Source organism: Somniosus microcephalus, chromosome 12 (genome assembly GCF_052327205.1).
Source record: "Somniosus microcephalus isolate GS21.2 chromosome 12, FLI_Smic_1.0, whole genome shotgun sequence".
NCBI classification, from domain to species: domain Eukaryota; kingdom Metazoa; phylum Chordata; class Chondrichthyes; order Squaliformes; family Somniosidae; genus Somniosus; species Somniosus microcephalus.
The window spans coordinates 157,130,650-157,142,607 of record NC_140998.1 but is presented as its reverse complement, the minus strand read 5'-3'; positions in this window follow the sequence as shown (position 1 = coordinate 157,142,607).

The following is an 11,958-nucleotide window of genomic DNA, read 5'->3' as shown; positions in this document are numbered from 1 at the left end:
GGCGTTAAACGCAGGTGTCCACGCCATAACGAATATACTGGCGTTTGACGCTTGGGTAGTAAAATCTAAGCAGTGAAGACTGCTAATCGTCTCATTGACGCAACGTTACCGCCGACGACCGCCCAAGGGAGAAGAAGAAGAGAACCCATCGTGACGAGACGATGACAGTAGCTGAGGAGAAGAAAGGTGTGTCGCAGCAGCAGCTCCAGCACTGCGCCCTGAGACCACGTGGCGACAAAGCACCCCAAAGGACAGCAGCCCAAACCTCAAAACTCACGATTGCTAAAACAACAGGTTTTGCTTTGGATTGGTGAGCATGAATTCCTGGCCCCTCATAGCTTAATCTAGTTAGGTATAGGGGTGGGATAGGATAAGGGGATTGTTAAAGTAGTTGTTTTTCCCTCGATGTGCCGTGAGTTCCCCATTCCCTGTATAAGTATAGTTATAGTGTTATATGCCTGTAATTGTTTTTCTAACAGTAATTTTCTCATAAGACTGTGTTTTCGTTTCTGTTTTAATAAAATCTCGGTTTTCTTACACCAGACCACCTGTCTACTCAAGTCTTTCTGTATCGCTGCCTGTACCTAAGTCCGGTGTCTAGAACCCAGGGGCGTGGGAGCGATTCGAACCACTCACAGGCAGTCAGGGGCATAACTGATTGGGCGCACGCGCCACCCACCACCCACTGCACCCCCCCTTCCTGTACGTGTTGTGGGAGTCCATAAAACCCTCCTGCCGTATAGGACAAGCCCCCCTATTAGCTGGTATAAAGATGCTTACATGGAAGGAGCATTCTGTCACTGTTAATCTGCCTGCGAATCTGGACACTATTCTGCAAGGGAAGAGGGTGAGGAAAGCAACAACTGCTTATTATATCCATGCTGAAAGAAAGTTGGCTGCTCCATTGCTGGTGTTTGAAGAGTAGCTAATGGCCCTAAGGTGCCCCTTGGTGTCTTTTGGCTCTCACCCATCAACCACATCCACCAAAGTTCTGATGAAAGGTCATCGACCTGAAACGTTAACTCTGTTTCTCTCTTCACAGATGCTGCCTGACCTGCTGAGTATCTCCAGCATTTTCTGTTTTTATTTCAGATTTCCAGCATCTGCAGTATTTTCTTTTTGTTTCCACCAAAGACACATGGGCACAGTTCACACCATCTCCATCTCTTCCCAGTGTCCCCCGGGGACAGCCCCTGAAGCCTCACCAGCTCAGATAGAGGATTATTGGATTCCTCTGTCCCTGCATCCCTCCAGATAATTTGATTGCAACAGTAGAAGCCGGCTGATGTGCCTCAATAAATCCGAGACTCGATGTTAGCGAAACAAAACAAGGCTTTTATTGACTTAGAAGGTAACACACAGAGGAGAATGTATCTTCCATCCAGAGGTCTGCCGTACTGGATGTGCTGCAGGCTGGGCCAGCTTACATAGGAGCCAGGTATGGGCGGAGCCCTACACACAGTACAATACAATGGAAATGAAACTGAAACCAACCACAGTCACAGGCAGAGAAATACTGATGAGTGATGAATGGAATATTTCATCACATTCACCCCTTCTATAGATTTAGTCTGTTCGGGGGTTTGATAGTCCTCTGCGACCGATGTGGCTGTTGTGGTGCCGCGGGTGTCGGCTGGGTGTCCCCGGTGGCCTCCTGGGTCTCTGCCGGGGGTGCCGCCAGGGTTGTTGAAGGGGTAGTTGGTGGGGGTACCGTTGGTCGATGTTCTTCCGGGGGTGATGAAAGAGTAGTGGGTGGGTAAGAGTTGCTGTGGTCATTGTTGCTGCTGTTGTCGTGGTTGTTGTCGTTACCGGCTGGGGCGACGTCTTTTATGGACACGGTGTCCTCCCTTCCGTCGGCGTGCCAGACATACGCGTATTGGGGGTTGGCGTGGAGTAGGTGCACTGACTCCACGAGAGGGTCCGTCTTATGGCCCCTCACATGCCTTCGCACGAATACCGGACCTGGGGTGGAGAGCCATGACAGCATGGATACGCCTGAGGTGGATTTCCGGGGAAAGACAAACATTCGCTCGTGAGGCGTGGCATTGGTGGCAGTACACAATAGCGACCGTATCGAATGGAGCACATCTGGGAGGACTTCCTGCCAGCGGGAGATAGGGAGGCCTTTGGTCCTTAGAGCTAGAGTGACTGCTTTCCATACTGTCCTGTTCTCTCGCTCCACTTGACCGTTACCCCGGGGGTTGTAGCTGGTGGTACGGCTCGTGGCGATCCCCCTGGACAGCATGTACTGGCGTAGCTCTTCACTCATGAAGGACGCCCCCCTATCCGTATGGATGTAGCTCGGCATACCGAACAGGCAGAACAGGCTGTTGAGGCATTTAATGACTGTGGCGCTGGTCATGTCTGGGTAGGGGAAGGCGAATGGGAAACGAGAGTATTCGTCCACAATGTTCAGGAAGTAAACATTGCGGTCGACGGACGGGAGGGGGCCCTTGAAATCTAAGCTGAGCCGCTCAAAGGGCCGTGTAGCTTTGATTAAGTGGGCTCTGTCTGGGCGGTAGAACCGAGGCTTGCACTCAGCGCAAGTGCGACAGTTCCTGGTCAGGGACCGAACTTCCTCAATCGAGTAGGGTAAGTTGCGGGACTTTATGAAGTGGAACAGCCGCGTGACCCCTGGGTGGCAGAGGTCATTGTGGAGGGCCTGTAGCCGATCCCCGGTGGCGCTGGCACACATCCCTCATGCGAGGGCGTCGGGGGATTCGTTAAGGGCCCCTGGCCGGTAAATGATGTCATAATCAAAGGTGGAGAGCTCGATCCGCCACCTAAGAATCTTATCATTTTTAATCTTCCCCCTCTGTTTATTATTGAACATAAACGCTACCGACCGCTGGTCGGTAAGTAGGGTGAAGCGTTTGCCGGCTAGGTAGTGGCGCACTGCCTCCACGCTGGCTTGGGCCTCCTTTTCTACGGAGGAGTGTCTGATCTCGGGCCCTTGGAGGGTCCTCGAGAAGAAAGCTACGGGCCGCCCCGCCTGGTTGAGGGTGGCCGCCAAGGCAAAGTCAGACGCATCACTTTCCACTTGAAAGGGGGTGTTCTCGTCCACTGCCTGTAGCGTGGCCCGCTCAATATCCTGCTTAATGCTTTTGAAGGCGGCATGGGCCTCAGCAGAGAGCGGAAAAGAGGATGCTTTCAAGAGGGGGCGGGCTTTGTCGGAGTAGTTGGGGACCCATTGGGAATAATAAGAAAATAACCCCAGGCACCTTTTCAGGGCTTTGGGAGTGTTGGGCAGAGGCAGCTCCCGTAGGGGGCGCAATCGGTCGGGGTCTGGTCCGATTTCCCCATTCTCCACCACGCTGCCTAGTATGCAGAGGTGCGTGGTGTTGTAAACGCACTTGTCCTCGTTGTAGGTGAGGTTGAGTTTTTGTGCGGTTTTCAGGAACCTCTCGAGGTTCGAGTCGTGATCCTGTTGGTTGTGACCGCAGATGGTGACGCTGTCGAGGTAGGGGAAGGTTGCCTGCAAGTGGTGGTCATCGACCATGCGGTCCATCTCCCTCTGGAAGACCGAGACCCCATTCGTCACCCCAAAGGGGACTCTGAGGAATTGGTAGAGGCGTCCGTTCGCCTTGAAGGCGGTGTACGGGCGGTCCTCTGGTCTGATAGGGAGCTGGTGGTACGCTGACTTGAGGTCGATGGTGGAGAACACCCGGTATTGGGCGATTTGGTTCACCATTTCTGATATGCGGGGTAGCGGGTAGGCGTCTAGTTGGGTGTACCTGTTGATCGTTTGGCTATAGTCGATCACCATCCGTTTCTTCTCGCTACCCCTTACCACCACCACTTGGGCGCGCCATGGGCTATTGCTGCGTTCAATAATGCGCTCTTTCAGGAGCCTGTCTACCTCGGTCGCGATAAACCGCCTGTCCTCCCAGCTGTACCTCCTGCTTTTGGTCGCTATTGGCCAGCAGTTAGGGGTAAGGTTCGCGAATAGCGAAGGCGGCTTTACCTTCAGGGTAGCCAGACCGCACACTGTGAGGGGTGGCTGGGACCCACCGTAATTGAGCGTGATGCTTTGGTGGTAGCACTGGAAATCCAGGCCCAAGATCACGCTCGCACATAGATTCTTCATGATTAATACTTTAAAATTATCGTATACAGTTCCGTTAATGGCCAATTGTACCGTGCAGTAACCCATAATGGTCGATGTCTGGGTTTTATCAGCCATAGAGATGGTACCCCGAGTAGGGACCACCTTTAGGGAGAGTTGTTGTACCAGTTCAGGGTGGATAAAACTCTCCGTGCTTCCACTGTCAATTAAACATTTAACCCTGCACCCGTTTACCTCGATGTCCACCATTGATTTGGATAGCGGGTGCGGCCTGGTCTGGTCCACTGTGACCGATGCCACTGTAGGGCCCTGATCGAGACAAGATGGCGTCCACGCTGTCTGCTCACAAGATGGCGGACCCCACGAGGTCGGGCAAGATGGCGTCCAAGATGGCCGCTCCCACGGCGCACACGCGGCGGTGGCGGGTTTTCCGGCGGGGTTCCCTCTGCACACCTTCCTGAAGTGCCCCTTCTTACCGCACTTAAAGCAGGTGGTGCCTTTCGCCGGGCACAGGTTTCTGGTGTGCTTCGGCTGCCCGCAGAAGTAGCAGTTGGGTCCCCGACGCGTCGCGGCTGTCGTAGGGCTTCTGGGGGGAGAGCGGGGCCCCGACGGTGTCGGGCTGCCAGGCGGGGAAGATGCCTTCCAAGATGGCGGCGCCCTTGGTGCACACGTGGCGGCGTGGATGGCGCGGGCTGAAGAGTAGGCGTCCGAGTTTCTCTGAGCCACATCCAGGGATCGTGCTGTGTCCGCAGCCTGTTTCAGGTCCAATCCCGTTTTATCCAGCAGTCTTTGCCGGATGTAAGTGGAGCTGAGGCCTGTGATAAATGCATCGCGAACAAGCTCATCAGTGTATACTGCGGCTTTTACATCTTGGCACTTGCAGTCTTTGCCAAGCATTTTCAGGGTGCCTAGGAACTCCTCCACCGATTCCCCAGGTTGCTGTGCGCGAGTAGCGAGCAGATGCCTAGCATACACCTCATTCGTAGGCTGCTGGTAATGCGCCTTTAAGATGTCACAGGCGGCCGGGTACGTGTCGGCGTCTTGGATGAGGGGGTAAACCCGGTGGCTTACCCAATTCCGCAGAATTCCGAGTTTCATACTCGCAGCGTCCGTAGCGTCTTTGACGGCTGCGGAGTTGTCCAGGAAGAATTCCATACTCATAAACCAGTGTCCGAAGCGTGCCGATGCGTCCGAAGCATGCTGGTCCAAATCCAAACGTTCGGGTTTCAAGATTTGATCCATTGTGTTGAAAATTAAGTCAATAAAATTGATGTGCCTCAATAAATCCGAGACTCGATGTTAGCGAAACAAAACAAGGCTTTTATTGACTTAGAAGGTAACACACAGAGGAGAATGTATCTTCCATCCAGAGGTCTGCCGTACTGGATGTGCTGCAGGCTGGGCCAGCTTACATAGGAGCCAGGTATGGGCGGAGCCCTACACACAGTACAATACAATGGAAATGAAACTGAAACCAACCACAGTCACAGGCAGAGAAATACTGATGAGTGATGAATGGAATATTTCATCACACCGGCATCAATGCAGCAAGAAGAAATGGCAGAACGGTTTGCCCAGCACCATCTGCATGTTTAGCGAAGGATTCCAGCGACTTCAGGCGGGTATCAAAAGACCAGGTTACAATTGAAGGCAGCACGATCCCCACGGGCCGTTGGTGGGCAAGTCGCCCAGATGATATTAAGTGGCCAACCGCCCGGTCAAAATCAGTCCTTATGTACAAGACTGACAATTCTGTGTTCACTAGTTCTGTGAGCCGCATCACCAGTGGGCAGTGCCACTCACAGGGCGGCTCCTACGCAGCTTTCATGCAGAGGAATGCGGTTACCCTTGAAGAGAAAGAAAGGGCTTGCATTTATACAGCACCTTTCACAACCTCAGTAAGTCCCAATACGCTTTACAGCCAATGAAGCACTTTTGACGTGTTGTCACTGTTGTAATGCAGGAAACGCAGCAGCCAATTTGCGCACAGCAAGGTCCCACAAACAGCAATGAGAAAACAACCAGATAATCTGTATTTAGTGATGTTGATTGAAGGATAAATATTGGTCAAGATACCGGAGAGAACTACTCTGCTGTTCTCTAAAATAGCACCATGTGATCTCTTACAGCCAACTAAGAGGGCAGATGTTGCCTCAGTTTAACATCTCATCTGAAAGACGGCACCTCTGACAGTGCATCACTCCCTCAGTACTGCACTGGAGTGTCAGCCTAGATTATGCGCTCAAGTCTCTGGAGTGGGACTTGAACCCATGACCATCCAACCCAGAGTGCTACATACTGAGCCACAGCTGACACCTCCTAGCAGGATTGCCAATCCGTTTACTGACTGTGCTTGTGACAAAACAGAGCAGACTGCCCCATTTGGAGAGGTCTGGTGATGTGTCGTGTAACTGTGGAACATGTGGTCACAGCCTCCATTTTGCAGGACATTGTCTGGTATTGGTTAGTATCAGGACTCTTTCCACTTGGATGCATGAGTTCTGGATTTTCCTTACTATCCCTTCAAGTATAAAGAATCCTTGCCAGCTTGTCAATCACTCCCCTTGTTTCTCTTATATTGTAACATCTGCAAAATCAGTTTCTGTGTCTAGTTCTAATGATAAGTATCAACAACATGGAATCATGAGAATCCCCAGCAATTGCTAAACAACAACAGCTTGCCTTTATCTAGCACCTTTAATGTAGTAAAAAGGTCCCAAGGGACTTCACAGAAGCTATTATCAGACAAAATTTGACACCAAACCACATTAGGAGATATTAGGGCAGCTGGTCAAAAGCTTGGTCAAAGACGTAGGTTTCATGGAGAGACTTAAAGGAGGAGAGAGCAGTGGAGAGGAGAGAGAGGTTTAGGGAGAGAATTCCAGAGCTTAGGGTCTAGACAGCTGAAGGCACGGCCGCCAATGTTGGAGCGATTAAAATCGGGAAGCCACAAGAGCGCAGTGTTTGAAGAATGCAGAGATCTCGGAAGGTTGTGGGGCTGAAGAAGGTTAGAGAGATAGTGAGAGGTGAAGCCATGGAGGGTTTTGAACACGAGGATGAGAATTTTAAGATCAAGGTGTTGCCGGCCCGGGAGCCAGTGTAGGTCAGCGAGCACAGGGGTGATGGGTGAATGGATCTTGGTGCGAGTTAGGACATGGGTAGCAGAGGATTGGATGATGAAGCCTATCTGCAGTGACTGAGTGTTGGCAATATTGGCACCGGGAACAGCTGAGCACCATTTTAAAGTACCCGGGCACTGCTTGTATAAAGGACCTTTGACAGATCAGTTATTAAAAGCACAGTGTGGCACAAAGCCAAGGAGATCGTGGAGGTCCCAGGTTTGATCTCAGCTCACTTATTTCATTGCTGCAATAGCAGGGACACCTCTGTTAGCTTCGGTGCCTCTGGGCTGCAGAGGGGTAAACATCTAAATATGATCAGCCACGATTCCTGCTCCTGATCACTATCCAGGTGGTGGAAAGTGGACTTTGCGTGAGGGCAGGATCAGGCTCAGCTGTTAGGGCCTTTGAGTCCCATGCCCAGTTGGTGAGCTCCATGTTGACCACTTGGGTGAGGTGCCTGCAGAGGACATCTCCTTCAGAAGAGGGATAACTATTGGAGGGAAAACAAAAAAAAGGTTTAAAGCAGATCCCAGGACACAAATATGCCAATTGCCACCCTTGGACATTCAACCAGATTGGTTGCTCCCATCTTGAGGGAATGGGAGAGGAAGAATGAAGCTGACCTCTTGCTGGATGGTCTTGGGTCAGGATCATTGGTGACCAAGTGCAGTGACCAAATGGACCTAAAGTTCCAATGTTGTATCTAACAAAGTGAGCCATTGAGAAGATATCTGTTATGATTACTATTTCCAGGAGTAAAACGCTGTTAGCAATCTAAGAAGAGCATGATTAGAACCAACAATGGCTAACTGATGGTGAGATTAAGAATAAATATGTTTGGCACACTCTGTGGCAGGGGGTGGGGGGGGAGGATGAAGTTGTACCATTGCTAGGGGTAATATTACTGGACTGGTAATCCAGAGGCCTGGACTAATGATCCAGAGACGCGAGTTCAAATACCACCACGGCAGCTGAGGAATTTAAATTCAATTAAATAAATCTGGAATCAAAAAACTAGTATCAGTAATGGCGACTATGAAACTATTAGATTGTCGTAAAAACCCATCTGGTTCACTAATGGCCTTTAGGGAAGGAAATCTGCCGCCCTCACCTGGTCTAGGCCTATATGTGACTCCAGACCCACAGTAATGTGGTTGACTCTTAACTGCCCTCTGAAATGGCCTAGCAAGTCACTCAGTTGTATTCAAGAAGGCGGCTCACCACCGCCTTCTCAAGGGCAATTTGGGATGGGCAATAAATGCTGGCCTTGCCAGCGACGCCCACATCCCATGAATTAATAAAAAAAACACTGCATTTACCAACTGGCACACAGGGGGACCTGAAAACAGAAAAAAAGACTTGAATTTCTATAATGCCTATCACAACCTCAAGATATTCCAAAGTGCTTTACAGCCAAAGCAGTGCAGCGCTCCCTCAGTTCAGCGCTCCCTCAGTGCTGCATTGAAGTGCCAGCCTGGATTATGTCCGCAAGTCTCTGGCATGGGACATGAACCCATGGGCCTAGAAATTCAGTTGCGTCCGCCAGCCGTTAGCGCCATAAGAGGGGTAGTTTTCCAGCGCTAGGCACTTAGCGCCCAGGCGCAGGCAGATCTGCGCCTACGCCCAACTTCAGTTGACATTTAGCGCCGGCGCAAAGTATTTGCGCCCGCTCAGCTGCGCGCGCAGCTTATGACGTCATTTCGTCGTGCAACGCTGTTTGTGTGCCCCAAACCGGAAATTCAGTGGCGCCCGCCCAATGTGGGCGTGGCGCTGTTAAGAACTGTGAAGTGGAACGCAGCAGAGGCCCTGCGGGCCTCGGGGAGCGCTAATTAAAGGGCACTTAGACTGAACTATAAAGGCCAGCCATTTTGCTGCAATGACTTTAGTGCTTTGGATTTCTGGACAGAGACCAAGGAACAGACCTTCCTGATTTGGGACAACATAGGAGAGGTATTTTTGGCTTCTGGCCAGAGCTTGGAAATTTCACTCATTGTGATTTCACTGTTTGCAAGCTTATTATGGGGGCTGCATGGGGTTCCAACCCTCAGTTCCAGCATTATGTGCGAAGGGCTCGCAGACGCTGTGTGAGAGGGCCAGCCATGCCTAGACGCAGAGGGGCCATCAGGCGTCGGCAACGTAGGCCTTACCCACTCAGGGAAAACCGGCAGCAGGTGTCCTATCTCACCATGACTGCCGCGCATTGTGTTAAGAGGCTGCGCTTCAGAAGGCAGGTGGTTGCAGAGATCTGCCAGCTGCTTCTCAGAGATCTGCGTCCACAGCTGATGTGCAGGACGTCTCTGTCGGTGGAAGTGAAGGTCACGGTGGCTCTGAACTTTTATGCAAGCGGCTCATTCCAAGCCGCTGCTGGGGACATAGCGAACATCTCCCAGTTCGCCGTGCATCGCTGCATCCGGCAGGTCACCGATGCCCTTTTCGCAAGGAGACACCAATTCATCTCCTTCCCCATGACCCTAGAGAGGCAGGAGCAGCGTGCAGTCGGATTTGCCAGGATCGCCGACTTCCCCATGGTGCAGGGCGCCATTGACTGCATGCATGTGGCTATGCGGGCACCTATCGACAATGCCGAGGATTACCACAACCGGAAGGGCTACCATTCCCTCAATGTACAGCTGGTGTGTGACCACAGGCAGCGCATCCTAGCTGTCAATGCCCGCTTTCCAGGCAGCAGCCACGATGCATTTATCCTGCGCCAGACTACTGTGGCTGACATGTTCGAGGCACAGCCTCCACCAAGGGGATGGCTTATTGGGGACAAGGGCTACCCTTTGTGTACATGGCTCATGACCCCGCTCCGCGCGCCCAGGACCCCTGCGGAGGAGGCATACAACGAAAGCCATCAAGCCACAAGGAACATCATAGAGCAAACGATTGGCGTCCTCAAGCAACGGTTCCGCTGCCTGGATCGATCCGGCGGATCTCTACAGTATTCGCCGGATAGAGTCTCCCAGTTCGTCGTCGTTTGCTGCATGCTGCACAACCTGGCTATCCGCAGGACTCAGGCACTGCCACCTCACGTTGGACCACCACCTCAGGAGGACGAGCAGGAGGACCATGAGGAGGAGGAGGAGGAGGAGGAGGAGTACCAGCCCAGGAGGGAGCCACAAGGTCCAAGGGCCGTCCGCCGGCGGCTTATTGAACGACACTTCTAGGCCCCCTGTCAGGGAATGGCTTGTGGCAATGAACGCACCTGAATGCAGCCGCTCCGCAAGCCCTCAGCCGGTTAACGCAACAACCACTTGAAACATGACACCTGGACAAGCTGAATAAATAAAAAGCTTTATTTAACAAACTCAGGGCCCTTCCCACATGAAACAGAAAAACAGACAACACCCCCAAAAAACAGTCAAAAACATATCTCACTCCCACAACCTGGGGAGGAATAACAAAACTTGTCCATCCAATTGGCCTTCATCCTCGGCCTAACCAAGACAAACCCCCCCATACAGAACACAAACACCCCCATATAAAAAAACAGTTGCCTTCATCTTCGGCGTTAGCAAAATAAGCCCCCCCCCATACAGAACATAAACACCCCCATATAAAAAAACAGTTGGCAACACACTCTACTTGGTGTGCCGACAGGGCGAGTCCTTGTGCAGGCTTCTCCGGCCCCTGCCCGACCTGTTGCTCCGCCTCAACCTGGGCCCTGTGGGTGTTGCAAGGCTGGGGGAAGGCTCCTGAGGGGCACAATGCGTGACGGCAGATGCCCTTGGGGGTCGGCCTAGACGAGGTCCGGCCCTGGAGGGGCCGGCTGCTGACTGCTGCAGCTGTGGCTGGGCAGCATCAGTCTCTCCAGCAGCTCGTCGCAGCTTGGCTGGGGGAGTGGCAGTGGCGGCTGCATCAATGGGGGCAAGCTGGCTGATGCCAGGCGCTCGCTGGTCGCCAGAGACACTGGCACTCGGCCGGGCTGGCACTGCAGCAAGCGCAGCAATCTGGTGAAGGCCAGACCGCTGTGCTGCAGCAGGGCGGCGGGTGCCCTGGCGATGCTTCCGTGACACAGCGAGTGTGGCAGAAGTGAGTGCCCGAACTGCCCTGGTCTGTGCCCGCATCAGATCAGCCAGTGTCTGCACGGCACCACTCATGAACTCTCGACTCACGTCCTGTGCTGCCGCGAGTTGGTCGACACCCCTGGCCTGTGAGTCCCCAAAATCGGCCACACTATGAGCCAGGGACTCAATGGCCTGAGGCAACTGTCCCACAACCCCCATGAACTCGTTGTGGCGCCGCTCCGAGGCCGCGGACATTTCATCAAGGAGGCGCACCTCCTGGGCGAGGACCGTCTCCGGACTGGAGGCCGGACTCTCCCTCTGGGGAGAAGGCCGCCGAGCTGCCCGACCCTTCCCGCGTGCCTGGACGCCACTGGGCCCAGCAACTGCCCTCCCCTGCAACACTTCCCCCCTCTGGGGAGAAGGCCGCCGTGCTGCCCGACCCTTCCCACGTGCCTGGACGCCACTGGGCCCAGCAACTACACCCCCCTGCAACACTTCCCCCCTCTGGGGAGAAGGCAGCCATGCTGCCCAACCCTTCCCGCGTGCCTGGACGCCACTGGGCCCAGCAACTACACCCCCCTGCAACACTTCCCCCCTCTGGGGAGAAGGCAGCCATGCTGCCCGACCCTTCCCGCGTGCCTGGACGCCACTGGGCCCAGGAGCTACACCCCCCTGCAACACTTCCCCCTGGCTCTCCTCCAGGCAAGACGTGTCCCCTCCATTGCCATCCCCTGGCGCGGATGAGGGTTCCCCCAATGTG